Source organism: Ursus americanus, chromosome 28 (assembly GCF_024610735.1).
Source record: "Ursus americanus isolate L20-20 chromosome 28, mUrsAme1.1.p, whole genome shotgun sequence".
NCBI classification, from domain to species: Eukaryota; Metazoa; Chordata; class Mammalia; order Carnivora; family Ursidae; genus Ursus; species Ursus americanus.
In genome coordinates, this window is record NC_142154.1 from 38,765,009 (window position 1) to 38,780,711 (window position 15,703).

Consider the following 15,703-nt stretch of genomic DNA (forward strand, 5'->3'; position numbering starts at 1 on the left):
TTACTGAGAGAGAGGTGAGGATCTGAGCTGTTAGCATTTTCCGAGGTCCCTTTTGAGGTGGGTGCCAAAGGGCAGGCTCTCAGTCTTTCCTCTCCAATTAGAGGTGGGAAGAAAAGGAAGGCTCTCTTCCTAATGTAAATTTCTATCAACAGTCAAGAGGGCCACTGGTCAGTGCATTCTGATTCTGGGCGAATCGCCATTAGACATAAATCTAAAGTTAATGCAGTGTTACACCCCTCCCCACCTTCCTTATTTCTTTGAGGAGACGCATCACCACCCAAACATTGCAGGCTCATTCAGAAATTACCTTCTCTCCAAGAGCTCATTTTTTCCTGGAAAGTCTTTGGTTTGATCCTCTCATGGTTGTCACATTTATTTTCAGATATGATTTTAAATTTCAAAAGTAATTTAGAATTAAATTTAATTTAAAAAGTTATCCACGGAGATAAATACATACACAGATACATATATACACATACACACCCATAAAAATCTGGTAAAAATTAAAATATTATAAAAGTATTCAACAAAAATTTTCCTGTGTATTATTTCAAAGCTGTTCTATGCATTAAAAAAGTATTTTTTCAGCTCTACCGACTGGTAGAGCATGTGACTCTTGATCTCAGGGTTGTAAGTTCGAGCCCCACACTGGGTGTAGAGATTACTTAAAAATAAAATCTTAAAAAATATTTTTTCAAGCAAAAAAAAAGATGTTCTGTTTAATTTTAAAACTACTTTAACTCAAGATAAAGTCGAAAGGCAGAAACCTGTGGATTTAAAAAACAATTAAAAAAAGCCCGGGCTGTAATTGTTTTAAATGATGTGTTGATGTGTTGAGTTTAAAAATATTTTGATATGTTCCAACGCATGAAAAACAAGATGCTGTGAATCATTGACTGTCCTGAATAAACTGTCCAATATGATTATATATTTTTGTGTTCACTTGGCAAGGTCACCTTGATGAGTTTACATAATAATATACAGAAAACAGAAAGCTACCAAATAAACTGGGTTGTGCAGGCAGGGAGGGGAAGAGCAGAATCACCACTTAGAGAATAGGCCTGGAGAATGGAAAGAGTTGGAGAGAAGCTCCGGCCCGGGCTTTCCTGCAGGGTTTTCTGCAATGATGGAGAGGCTCATGGTCTGCATGAAAACAGCGGCTGCTAGTGCTGTTGAGCACTTGAAAGGCGAGGGACCCAATTTTTCATTTCATTTGGTTTTAATTCATTTGAATTTAAATAGCCGCATGGGTTGGCTATTTTGGCAACGGACAAATAGAAGAAGCAAAGGGAGGAGATGGGAAAAGAATAAGACGCAAGTGGGAAAAACTAAGGACCACTGCCTTATGAGACAGTGAGGGACCCTGGGACCCTGGGAGGGAGCTTCCTACCACTTCTGGCCGTTATTCTGAGGTCTCTGTGACAGCAACGCTGGAATGGCCTCTCCAGGGCTAGATTCTGCAACAACGAGCGTCCTACCTGTGCTGACCATGGGAGGCCTGTGGGCCTTAACTGCCTAATCTGTTGATGGAGCAGGAGTCCACCATCCCGAGGACTCCTATCCTAATGTATAAAATAAGAGTTTACTCCAAGGAAAACCCACAGTTTTGATACACCACTAGGTGTCACCATTAACCAGAATGAATTTTTATTTTTTATTATTATTTTTTTAACCTGCAACATTTGGTGAAAGTTTTTCCTCTGAATCTATATTTGATCTACACAATTTATTTGGCTAATTTCTTACTTTTTCACACCAAAAGCAAAGTGGTTATGCTTTGGGACCCCACTAAACAGGGATACTCATTATAAATTGATTTTCCTTTCCAGTTAAAACTCTGCTAGATGCCACAAACATGATATGTATGCATGCACACATGCTCACTCACTTGCTTGCTCATTCATTCACTAAACATTTACTATTGCCAGGTAGGGGCCTCATGTACAGCTGTATATGTTGTGTACTGCACAACCTGGGGGCACTATTCACATAGACCGCAATATGAATGGTGCTATCCAAAGTTGTTCAGTTCAGTGGCTCTGCAAGAGTCTGTTTTGTGCCATGGGGACAAAAACATGGCCCTTGCTTTTTCCTTCCTTTCTGTTTTTTTGGGATAGATTATTAGTCTAAAACCTTCTTTGTAACTAGAAGTATCTGTGCCCTATATAAATTTTGAGAGTCATACACCCCATATGTAGCTCTCACCTTCTATCCTCATAAGAATTAAACTCTCATTCCCTTTCAGAAAAGTAATATGCTGTACTGAGCATATTTTATGAATAAAGCAATGTACTAAGCCAACTGGAAAAGCAAAGTCATGGCCTTTGCCTTCAGGAATTCAAGAAGAGGCTTGATCATACCTAAGATACAGAGGTTTTGCATATCTCAACCTGCGCTTTGACTAGAAAAGGAGTCACGGCAATTAAACAGGAGCCTGGGGACCAGGACCTCTGGATTCTAGCCTGAATAGGCTTCCTCGGGGAACGTACTAGTTAGGTTTTGCTGTGTCACGAGCCACCTTGAAACTTAGTGGCTTGAAACAACATTTATTATTCCTCACGATTCCGTGAGGCATTTGGGCAGTTCTGATCTACCTGATGTGATGGCTCTCTGAGGTCGGTAGGGGGCGCCTCTGGGGCTGGCTGGCCTCGCTTACCAACCTGGATTGATAGGCTCGCTTGCTGAGGAGGATGCTGCTGGGCTGGCTTGTCCCAGCTCCACACGCTCTCCCATCCTCCAGCCCAGGCTTCACATGGCGATCTCCCCACTGCATTCTCAGGGTAGCACAGAGCAGGAAGAGAGGGCAAGCTTCGATACGCAAGCGCTTTAAAATTTCTGCTCAGGTCATATGTGCTCTTGTCTCCGGCCAAAGCAAGTTACATGGCCACAGCTGGAGTCAGCGTGAAAGGTGCCACCCAAGGACGTGGCTCTAGAGAGGTGTGAACGAACTGAGGGCCGCTGCTGCAGCAATCCGCGGAAGAAAATGACTTTAATTCCTTCTCCCCTCAGCTTTTGTATAACAACGATATATTTTATATAATAATGATATGTCTATAACCCAGCTTTTATACATAGATAGATAATAATACCTTCTTCATCTATTGCCCAGACATGCCAAAAGAATAAACACGCAAGAAGTGCTACGTATCACTCAAAGAAACGCAACAATATAAACTTATTCCCACATCTCCTCTACAACGTGACAAATCTCTCCCACTTACTGGAAACTTCTATCGAAAGCAAAGACAATAGTTCACAAGAAATTCCATTTATCTTACAACCTTCACCTATAACCAGGTACACTTCAAGGGCTGCGTGAAGCACACGGTGCGAGTAGGAGTGTCATTCAGCAGCGGAGACCCAGGAACATCTGGCCACACGCTAACTTCCACTGTTGCCCCAAATGTTAGACTTTACAGGTGCAATTTGTTCCTTTTTTGAGAGAGAGAGCGCAAGCGTGCACGAGTGGGGGGAGGGGGAGAGGGAGAGGGAGAAAGAATCTTCGGCAGACTCCAAGCTCAGCATGGAGCCTGACGCAGGCCTTGATCCCACGACCCTGAGATCACGACTTGAGCCGAAATCAAGAGTCGGACGCTTCACCGATCGAGCCACCCGGGTGCCCCAAGTACAAGGTTCTGAATAGCTGCTGCACACCACATAGGTTGAACGCCTGTTACTACAGCACCCAAAGGTGCTGCATAATAATGAGACTGACCAGGCGTTCTCCGTGCTGGTTCTTGTTCCCATTCGCATCTTGCTGAGTATTACCGCAGAGAACAACACCTCTGCAAATCCACATTCGATCCTGCTGGAACGAAGATTAGGCAAGAGCATTACTTCATCTTTACTAATGAGTTCTTTTTCCTATAATTTGTGATCTCCATCCTTTAATTTGATGAATAAGCATTCACTGAGCACTTACTAGGTGCGAAGAATGGCTGCAGAGATAGAGGTGAGGACGACACAGTCCTTGTCCTCCTCGAAGTCTCCATCTCATGGGATGCGAGATAGCTCAGAGCAAACTGTAAGGCAAATCTGACAGGTAAGGCTCTGGGAAGCATGGGGGAAGGAATGACTGACGCCAATGAGATAAACTTGGGAAGACATCGCAGGACTGATGACTTTTATTCCGAGCCTTGATGAATGATTAGGCTTTCTCATTGTGGAAAAAGGGTGGGAGAATTCCGTGCCAAGGGACTTGTATGGTGAACAGATAAGGTTTAATGGACACACATTCAGAAAAAGATCACCCAGGATGGTCTGAGTGTGGGGTATGCTGTGGTAAGTGGAAAAGTTGGTGAGGCCAACTTGTCAAGTCCTTGAATGCTGTTATTAAAGAGTTTACAAGAGGGCCTTCAATGGCCCGTGATTAAAGCATTCTCAGGACGCTAATTATTTTAGAAATGTCACTCTGGCTTCTGGATCCCGATAAAATGACAACCCATTTTAGGCTACTGGCTATCTTGCTCAACTCAGTGCTGGGAGTGCCTCAGAAACGCGGCAGCTGGTGAATCCGAGTCTCTAATGTAATAACTGTGAGAAGCTTCTAGAAGACAGCAAATGATTGGGTCCCAGGGTATGTGTGTTTGTGTCTGTAGTCTACAGGAGAAGGGGCAGGTGGCACAGGTGGGGAAGGTTTTATCTTGGGCCCTTTCTCTCCCCCATATTTCCATGGACAGATTATGGCTTATCCCAAGAAGACAAAACAGAATCACTAGTCCTGCACTAGTAGGAAATAGAGCTCGTGGCTGCAAGAGGGCAGGCTAACCCCTGGGGCTAGGAAGAAGATAACGGGCGCAGGTAAATCCACATTCCCTCTAAGAACAGGAACTGATACTACTCCGTAGAGTCCTGGAGGTCTTGGCCAACGTGTTAAGAAGTAATAGGTATAAGGATCTGAAAGGAAGTGACAGGTGCCTGGCTGGCTCAGTCGGTAGAGCATGCGACCCCTGATCTCTGGGTCATGAGTTCAAGCCACATGTTGGGTGTAGAGCCTACTTAAAAAAAGAAAAGCAAAGAAAAAACAAGAAAGGAAGTGACAAGCCTATCCTTCTTTACAAGTGATCTGATCACCTCCATAGAAAACCCCACAGAATTAATAGAATCCTGGCTAGGATGTCAGGAACAAGATCCACGTACAAAAACCAGAAGCACTCTTCTATATCAGCAATATTTAACCAGAGAACGTATGGTGACTAACATAATATAATAAAAAAACATTTAAAAAAAAGAAAATAACATACCTTTCATGAGAGCAACAAAATTATAAAGTACCTAAAAATTAACTTCCTGAAAAGCTCAAAATGATTTTTGGAGAAGAAATGTAAACTATTGAAGGACACAGTAGAATACTTGAACAAGCCGAGAGATACACCGTAGTGATGGACACGACTCCCTAGCACGTAAAGACACCAATCCTCCCAGAGTTCATCTACAGACGTAAGGCAATTTCGATACATTCCCACAATTTCTTTGGTGGCATGAAAAGGCATATTCAGAAACTTATATGGGAGAATAAAATCGAGGTCCATAATTCGTTAATTTTGAGAAAAGAGCAAAGAGAAGGGACTCGCCCCCCTTCACTTCAGAGCCATGAGATAAGCACCGTGGTGCAGAAATGTGCACATAGAGCGAGGGCCTCAAAGTACCCAGCAATGGACACATGCGCACTTATGCTTCTGGGTGTGAGTGTACCTGATGGCTGGGAAAGGGCACCACAGACCAATGGGGACGGGTAAGTTGCTTAGTAGACGGTACCGGGAAACTGACCACTACATGGAGAAAAATGAAGTTGAATCCTCGACACCCATAAACAAGGCGGACTTCAGATGCATTAAAGCTATGAACGTGAAAGGCAACTGTACAAATACATAGAAATATATGTAGGAGAATATATTTATGATTTTTAAGTAGGGAAGAATTCTTCTAAAAACCAGACCTATGGGGCGCCTGGGTGGCTCAGTCAGTTATGTGTCTGCCTTTGGCTCAGGTCATGATCCCAGGATCCTGGCATCGAGCCCTGCATCAGGATCCTTGCTCAGTGGGGAGTCTGCTTCTCCCTCTCCTTTTCCCTTTGCCCCTCCTCCTGCTCGTGCTCTCTCGCTCTCTCAAATAAATAAATAAAATCTTAAAAACAAGACCTAAGAAGTGCAAAGGCCAAAAAAATTGAGGGATTTGACTATTTCAGAATTAATGATAATAATGGATATGGTTACCAGAATCAGCTGACAGGTGATAGATTAAGAAAAAATATTTGAGACTTCTAAAACCAACAGGGATTATTACCTAGAATATATAAGAAAGTCCTACTGATCAATCAGAAAAAGAGAACCCAATAGAAAAACGGACAAAGAATACGAATGTGTGACTTACACAAGAAAGTCCACTAGTTTCGCTCAATCCCACCAGTTACAGATACCTGAAAATGAAAACAAGAGCAAGAGATCTCTTTTTTACCCACGAGGCTGGCAAAAGTCAGGAAACCAGACAACACCAAATTCTGGCAAGATTTGAAACTTCTCTGCTCTCACTCTTCCAGGGCAGCTCAAAGATACATGAAGCGGGACACCAGTTCCAACAGTGGGGACAGGTTGTATTCAGTAACTATGTTGCAAGAGGGAAAAAGAATCCAGGGAGAATGGGACACCACTTCCTCAAAACAAAAGGCTGGCCACATTGCTAAGGCAGGGAGATACTTAAAGGATGTGCAACAGGGAAAGGCATGGAGGCGGGTATTAAGAGCGCTCAGTCCATGTAAAGAGGCTGCGTGGCGTTGTTCATCGGTGCTTATCTAGAGAAGCAGATTCTCCTGGCCACACTGAGCTTGCATTCCAGGTAAACACTCCAAGGGGGCTGGGCTCATCGTAGCGATGACCTTGAGCTACCCAAGCCCTGCTAGAATGCCGTCCAGTGTCTCAGTGGAGGGGTCTGGATGGAGTGTCTAGAGGCCAAGAGTTCTGTGGTTCTCAGGGATAACCTGGCGGTACTTTGTCAGAGACCATTGGCACAGACATTCTAACTCAGCGATTCCCCTCCTGGGCCTCTGCTTCGGAGAAACCCGTGCTCAGTTCCTAAAGCATCATCAGCACAGACATTCATCTCACCAGAGTGCTGGCAGCAGGGAGTGCAGGGTATCTGCCAGGGGAACGGTGGGTTTAAAAACAGAAACCGCACACAATAACCCCTTAGCTCATTCACAACCCTCTAAATACTATTCTTTTTTAAAGATTCTGTTAATTTATTTTAGAGAGAGAGAGAGGGAGCGAGCATGAGAATGGAGGGGGTGGAGAGAGAGAGCATCTTCAAGCAGACTCCCTGCTGTGCACAGAGCCCAACTCGGGGCTTGATCTAATGACCCTGAGATTATGACCTGAGCCAAAACCAAGAGTCGGATGCTCAACTGACTGAGCCACCCAGGCGCCCCTAAAATGCTATTATTATCTCCATTTTATTGATTAGGAAACTGGAGCTTAGAGAAGTACCTGCCTCTGGCCCCAAGGTCACAGAGCTTCTGTGAACCCACATCTTCTGATTTCATTAGCCCAACCATGTACCACAGGCTTACTTTTCATGTAAGTCTCACAAGTTTCCCATGAGATGGGCTTATTCCCTTCCTTTCAGAAACGAGGCAAGTGAGCTTAGAGCCCTCAATGACCGGTCCAACCCCTGATTCAGACCCAAGGGCCGTGGTCTTTCCACCCACACAGCTGCACATGTGTCCGTGCAACTCCTCAAAGTACTCCTCGTGCTACCGATTCAAACCCCGCCGGGAGGTCAGAGGAGCCGAAAGAGACGTAGGAACCAACCGCAATGCACGGACCTTTTTGGAGCCCAAATCAAACAAGTGGTTAACAGAACCACCGAGAGGACCGCTGGGAAAACATGATGCTAAGGAGTTACTACAGATTCTCGTGAGTGGTAGTAACACTGGGATCATGTTCTCAATATGGGGGTCCTTTTTGAGAGAGAAGTACGTCCAGATGAAATCGTACAGTCGTTGTCAAAGTGTGGCCCCTGGATCTGCAGCACCGGCATCATCCGGGAACTTGTCAGAAATGCAGATTCTCAGTCCCACCCCGGACCTGTTGAATCAGAAACCCGCGCTGGGGTCCAGCAATCTGTGTTTGAACAAGTCCTCCAGGGGGTTTTGATGCTCAGTCAAGGTTGGGAGCCACTGAAAGAACGCTGAGACATGAATTTGTTTCAGACCCTCCGGGGAAGGGGTGATGAGTTGGTGAGGGTGCAGAAGCAGCGAGGTCGGGCAGGAGTTGCCAGTTGTAGAAGCTGGGTGATGGGGACACAGGGCTTCATTCTAACGATATTCTCCGTTTTTTTTTTTTTTTAAGATTTTATTTATTTATTCGACAGAGATAGAGACAGCGAGAGAGGGAACACAAGCAGGGGGAGTGGGAGAGGAAGAAGCAGGCTCATAGCAGAGGAGCCTGATGTGGGGCTCGATCCCAGAACGCCGGGATCACGCCCTGAGCTGAAGGCAGACGCTTAACCGCTGCGCCACCCAGGCGCCCCGATATTCTCCGTTTTTATACTGGTTTGGAAGCTTTCCCTAGTACAGAGTTTTCAAAAATCTGAACCAGTTTTCTGCAGTGGTCCCCTCCCCCCACCACACCTGCTCTCTCCCTGCTCCTCCTGTTCCTTTTTCTCCAGCTATCCTCCATCTGGAATGTTCCCTCCTGGCTTCAGAAATGGCAGCTCCTCTTATTTTCCTTATTTGCCTCAAGTTTTCCAAATCTTTAAGGCTCCCTCTGCTCTTGCCCCTTCTCCTTGTCCTCCCTGCTGACATTTTTAAATGACCCATCGCTCATCAGTTGTCATTTCTCTCCTACGTGGCTCACGGCTCACTCTGTGTGTTTGCAGAACCAGATTTCTTGGGGGCACAGACCAGGACCGCCTGTTGTCCAAGACTTTTGCTTGCTCTTGCCGCTCGGGATCCTTCCGCTGCTTTTGTTGGCACTACTGACTCTGCCTTGGGTAGTGTGACAAAGAACCACGGGTTCAACATGGCGTCCCTGAGGCCAAGTCTTGAAACCTAACTTAATACCTAACCTCACTGTACTTTCAACCTCTCCTAGAAAGGCAGTCTTCAGTGGTCAGTCAGGGATATTCTGGTCAGCACCCATGAGGCAATCTGTCACATGGGTCCTCTCCATCCGCCCCCAAGGGAAGATAAGTACTCTGCAGGATGAGACCACCATCCTGTCCCCTAAGGGAAGGTGCCCTTCCCTGGAACAATCCTTTCTTTAGCTAATAACCTCTTTGTCCCACTCCTTCTCCTACTGAAAACCTTTCATTTGGCACAACCCCTCTGGGCAGCTCCCTTCCATTCGCACGATGGGACGCTGCCCAGTTCTTGAGCCGCTTAGTGAAGCCACTTACATCTTCAAATTTGCTCGGGTGAGTTTTTGTTCTTCAACACTAGACTAGTGCTTCTTTCATTTTAAAAAAGAAAATATTTGGGGCACCTGGGTGGCTCAGTCCATTAAGCATCTGCCTTTGGCTCAGGTCATGATCCCGGGGTCCTGGGATCGAGCCCCGTGTTGGGCTCCCTGCTCAGCGGGGAGTCTGTTTCTTCCTCTGCCTCCGCTGCTCCCCCCGCTCATGTTCTCTCTCTCTTTCTCTCTTGCCTACTCATGCTCAAATAAATAAATGAAATCTTAAAAAAAAGAAAACATTTGCCTTTTTCAATGTTTTTAAAATTTAACTTGTGTGACTTTCAGTTTGTAACAGATTTGCTTTAAAAAAAAAAGGCCAAGCTACACAATACAGAAGTGTAACAAGCAAAACTGTCATCTTGTTTCTTGGGACACTGTCTTCATAGTTTTCACTCCCTACTGCCCTCGCTACCCCTCCTCCAGGTCTGATTCCTCCCTCCCCTCTTCCTGCCTTAGGTTCCCCAGCACAGCACTTCATCTATGGAACTGAAGACCACAGCCCATCGATTCTTCAGACTAAAAGGTGGAGAAAGTTCAAGGGGAAGGAAGAAGTGAAACAGAGAAGAGGAGAGCAAAAGCAGAACCATGAGTGAGAGGAGGGTGGCTGGCAGCCTAGAAGTGGGACCAGGAATAAAACGTCCGTCCTGGATGTCTGACTCTGATGTCTCCCCTGAGTGTCCTTGGTTCTTGATCTTGGCTCTTGGGCTCTTTTAGGAGCTCTGAGGCCCAGAAGCTTCTTTAGAGGGCCTATTAATGAAACACTGAGCACCATGTGAACTTAGAATGAAGACTCATTGTCACGCACTATGGCCGCTCCTGCCCCGGGCTATGAACTTGGCCGTGTCCTAGTGGGCTCACTTCCTGGCCAGCGCTATATACGCAGTCACTTCCCCTTGTCCCCAAAGTCATCAGCCCACAGCCCTACAGACAATCTACCCATTGTCATATTTATCTGAATCCCTCAAATTGTATCTTCGTTGCTCTTCAAGGAATTTCTTGACCTTCTTGAGGAAGTCCCTCAAGAAACTTGACTCCCTGTTTTAAATTGCTAGTCTTCCCAGGTTTCATGACTCCTTGAAACTTGTCTTAAGATGCTGTCAATGGAGGGGCGCCTGGGTGGCTCGGTCACTTGAGCATCCAACTCCTGGTTCCAGCTCAGGTCCTGATCTCAGGGTCATAAGACCAAACCCCACACTGGGCTCCAGGCTCAGCACACAGTCTGCTTAAGACTGACTCCCTCTCCCTCCGCCCCTCCCTCCTGCTTGCTCTCTCTCTGTCTCTAAAATAAATAAATAAATCTAAAAAAAAGATATTGTTGATGTAAAAATTATTAAGATCACGTAGAAATGTAGGAAAGTGCTTACGATCCAATGCGAGTTTTTTATTAAAAAGTCGTATACACAATATGGTATATTTACTTGATAGTAACTGGAGAAATATTTTTTGTTGACATGGACAAGAACAAGAATGGAATGTGCAAGAAGTCATTGTCAGCTAGGATGGATTAGTGGGCAATTTTTTTTTCCTTTTGTGAATTTCCTCTAAATACTTTTGTTTATAAAAATCATTTGGCCAGGGGCGCCTGGGTGGCACAGCGGTTGGGCATCTGTCTTCGGCTCAGGGCGTGATCCTAGCGTTGTGGGATCAAGCCCCACATCAGGCTCTTCCACTGTGAGCCTGCTTCTTCCTCTCCCACTCCCCCTGCTTGTGTTCCCTCTCTTGCTGGCTGTCTCTGTCTCTGTCGAATGAATAAATAAAATCTTAAAAAAAAAATCGTTTGGCCAGGATGTTTCCCTGTTCTAGTTCAATGTTGAAAGTTCTGTTTCCAGTCACGGCCTGCTTTGTCCAGCATCAGACTCTGCTGAATCTTCACAAAATCACCACGTTGCGCATCCCCCAGGTGGAAGACCACGGAGTTATCCTCCACTTCTCTGAGTTTCCCCTTTAGTCTGGACAACGGCTCTAAGTTAGCACCGTTCGTTCCGTAACTTTTCTCTGCCTCCTTCCCCATCACCCTTCTGCGGGCAGTTAGTTATAGACCTATTATGACGGCATTTCTTTTATTCGCCATCTCTGAATTGATTTCTTTCCTTTGAATGGTGTTGACATGGTGTTTCTCTCAGAGGTGTAATGACCGTCGGGATCCTTGTTATCACAGATCAGATGCCTTCACTAAAAAGAAACAACTCTACAGTTGCAAGCGTCGGTACACTTTGTAATCAGGGCGTATGGAGTCCCCCTAAATGTCTCAAAAGAATTTTACAAATTCTCACTGGAATTAAATGGCACAGTCTCTGTTATAAAAATGGAATGAGTGCAGTATCTGAGGTATTTCCCTTTCCTGTCCCCCACCCCCCCAGGGGAAACAGAATTTGAAGAAAGAGCCCAAGTTTCTGGGTTCTAATTTTCTAATTCTCCAAACGTCTTTTAAAGACTGTCTCTTGCCATCATTTCTACCCTCCACAAAATCCTCTTGAGTAGAGATAACACAGATATGTCGATTAAAAATAACTTTCGCAGGGGCGCCTGGGTGGCTCAGTCAGTTAAGTGTCTGACGCTTGGTTTCGGTGCAGGTCATGATCTCAGGGGTCAGGGGATCGAGCCCTGAGTCGGACTTCATGCTCAGCGAGGAGTCTGCTTGTCCCTCTCTCTCCCCCTCTGCCCCTCCCTCTGCTCTCTCTCTTTCTCAAATAAATACAAAAAATCTTTGGAAAAAACCCTAACTTTTGCATATCAGTGCTAAAAAAACTGAAGTGCAGATGTAAGGAACCTAGTTATAATTTACTCCACTGCAAGGTGAGCCTCAAACTCTTTTTTTTTCTCGCTCACCCATTTATCATAACAGGGTGTAACTCAGGAACAGATGGAAGAACAGCACAGGGGCGAGGTCTGTGGAAGGAGCTCGGAGCTTCCACGTCTCTCCAGGACCCCTGTCCGCACATCTCCACGTGCTCACCAACCCACAAGCTCTCCGAACCCTGTCCTTTCGGTTTTTTTATAGAGGCTTCATTACGTGGGCATGATTGACGAAATCACTGGCGATTCGTGACTGACCTAACCTCCAGCCCCTCTCCTCTCCCCTGAGCCCCAAACTCTAAATTTCAAGGACGGGGAATGGGGCGGGCATAAAGAAGTTCCCTCCTTCGGTAAGACTTCTCTACTCTGTGAGCTCCCCACGCCTCCTCTCCTCAGGGAAGCATTCCAGTCCACAGTCTGTACTGTCCTGGGTGAGAGAACTACAAAGCCTTGGCCGCCTATCTGCTCTCCTGGCCACTGGGCACACCTGAGCCCTTTTTCGGGGCTTGAGAGGGACCTGGATCCTTGCCAGGGCTGGCCTCTGGCCACAGAAGCAACTCGACTTGAAGGGTCTGTAAGGAAGCTCCCTGGCCCCCACCTGTCCATGCCATGAAACCAGCCATGTTAACTGTACCAGGGTCCCTGCCTACTGAGCTCTCTGTCGGGCACTGGGGCCGAAAGAAGGTGGGAGTCGCTTGCCAGTTTTCTTCGAAAGGAACAGAAATGAGGGATCAGGTTATCGATTTCTGCAATTGTACAGAACCAGAGCATCCAAGCAAGGGGAAATTACCAGCTTATTCTAACAGCACGTGGTACCTCTGAGCTCAGGAATACCTCCCAGCTCCAAGATTCTAGCGATCAGGCATTCCCTGTGATAGAGTAATTCAGAGTCTTCTTGATTAAGAGGCATCGTTGCTTCAGTAGGAAGACTGGTTTGTTGGGACAGAAGCGACATTCTTTAAGAAGCCTATGTGTAGAATTAGGAGAAAGAGATGTCTGGAAATCATCATTCATTCTTCTCTTAGGGCTCATGAAAGTTGCTGTGGTTGCCCAAAGGAGGGAAGTTGGTGGAGTCGCCTAAACTAGGAACTGTGAGTGAAACAGTCCCCCTTCAGCCATTCAAGGCCTTCGTACAGCAGAGAACTACCATTAATATGGTGCTCATTATATGCCCCTGGGCTAAGTTCTTTACCGGCCTTGCTTACTATATTTATTTCTCCCTATTGCTCTTTGGGGGTATACTTACTCTATGGCCCTCGTCTCTTTAAAAAGGAAAATAGGAAATTGAAACTCAGAGAGGTTAAGTGACTTGCCCAATTTCCCATGAGCAGTGAGCGGTGGAGCTGACTTTCAAAACCCAGGTTCATGAGATGCCAAACTCTCCCGTGTCACTAGGCCTTCCTAACCCCTGGCGGAAGTTGTCAGGATTGATATTAGGATGAGTCACTTGAGGTTGGCACCGTGTGCTTGCTGGGATGTGCTCTAGGACCGTCCTTTGGTTTGAAAGACGGGGGTGAGAGAGGGCAGTGCTTCACACTGAGAACAAGAACAGGATCCGGACCAAACCCCTGCGCTAGAGAAGAGTGGATCCAACCGGCAGGGGTGAAAGGAGACGGGTGTGAGAAAACTTCCGTTACCGCCGTCTGACTGTATCTCTTACAGGCTCTTGTCAGCTGACCATGGTTTTCAGAATAGTTTACCTGGAAAGAGGAAACATGTTGCACCGATGTTCGTTTTCACTTAACGTGCTAACTTAACTTAGTCCCTGTGCATAGAATTTTAAATTATCGTCATTTTTTTATTAATCATGAAGAGGGCTTTATAAAAATGCTGACGATGAGCCACGATTCCCCACCCGACAGAAGCCATCGCTACAGGCGTCAGTGGACAAGTAGGTGGACCCGAATCACAAGTTGCCATGGTAACTGGTGGCAGGGGCTGAATGAGAATTTACGGTCCCTTGCTGGAATCCGGTGCCAAGGCTGAGGTCAAGACAACCTTTGTTTCGAGCCCTCTCTCTTAGGAATAGCTTGTGCATGTCAGGTACTTTTAATTGGTTTTCCAAAGCATTTCCACATCTACGGTCTCATCCCACACTCACAACACAAGATGGGATTAGACACTCTTATTTCGGCTTAACGGATCCAAAAGCCGAGGCCGATGCTGGCCAGGAGATGTGCTACAGGCCTGGAACTTGTTCCTGGCAGAGCCAGGAGTGCAGCATCCTTCCTGCAGGCCACTCTGCCCTGCAGCGGATCCTGCCAGAAAGCGAGCAGGGTGGCGGTGGCCAGGGTTCACACAGAGGCCGTGACTCCAGGCCACGGCTTCACAGGTGAAGGAGCGAAAGTGGATAAAGCTACAGAAGGGACTGTATTTTCTGAGACCTGGACACTTCTCCTAGGATCAAAGCGTCCATGCGAGACCTCAATCACCACCCTTGGCTTTTTCCTTCCTTCTTCCTTTCCTTCCTCCCTTCCTTCCTTCTCTCTTCTCCCTCTCTCTCCGCTTTCCTCCATACCCCCTTTCCTTGGTCAAAGCAGAGCACGCTGATACAACAAGGGACTACACAGCCGGACTCATATTCCCACCGGCTGGAGAACCGCGTCGAGTCAGAGCTCTGTGGTCTCAGGCTCCCGGTCGCACATTTTGGCGGGTGAGCTCTGCATTGACCAGAGGGCAGAGGCTCCCAGTCACCCCGTGGGGACTGGGAGGAGGACACAGCTGTGTCCCATGCTGAGCACGACCTCGGTGCCAGACCAGAATAGGCACACTGTGACCCTCATCAACAAACAAATGATCACGACATCTAGAAAACTGGAGAATCTTCATCTCAGCAGGATCCAGAAGTAGAAAATCCCCATCTAAGTTATGTGCTAGGATAGCTGCGGAAAGAGCCTTCGTGGCCGTGGAGACAGGGAATCACCTGGTTGAGGCTTCAGTCTCTGCCACTCAAAAGCCTCCCTTGAGGAAAGGACTTAACCTTTCCAAGCCTCAGATCCCTCATCTGTAAAATGGCAAACTTAACACCCTCCCCATAGATTGCTGTGTAAGGATGAAGTGCCGTGCACAGCGTCAGGCAAACAGTAGGTAGTCAATAAATGCTAGTTCTCTTCCTACCAGTCCTTTCTTTGGCCCCATAAAAAGGTGCATTCCCAACTGAGTGACACTACTGGAGGGCTAACTCTTACCTTGAGAAATCGAAGTCTCTATACCGGCACCATTCGCTGACAGGCCACTGACTCGCTTGTGTATGAGTAAATGGGGCCAACTTTGAGGAAGAAGAGCCCGCGGTATTAGCTGTGCATTTCGAAGGTTTTATGAAGTCACAGAATCTAATTCTTACATGGGGATGTCTCCTCTCACTGCCCCAGGACAGACTGGATGCCTCCTGGTTATATATCAACCTTACTCCACACTTATTCCAATCTGAATTATGCAGCTGTTCATGAGACCGTTTT

The 15,703-nt window shown here is 46.5% G+C and overlaps 1 long non-coding RNA gene across 2 annotated transcripts in view; it reads right to left on the minus strand.

Moving 5' to 3' along the window:
* The window catches only part of LOC123800867 (uncharacterized), a 51,786-nt gene that overhangs the window by 33,367 nt on the left and 2,716 nt on the right, over positions 1 to 15,703 (minus strand). The window lies entirely within an intron of this gene.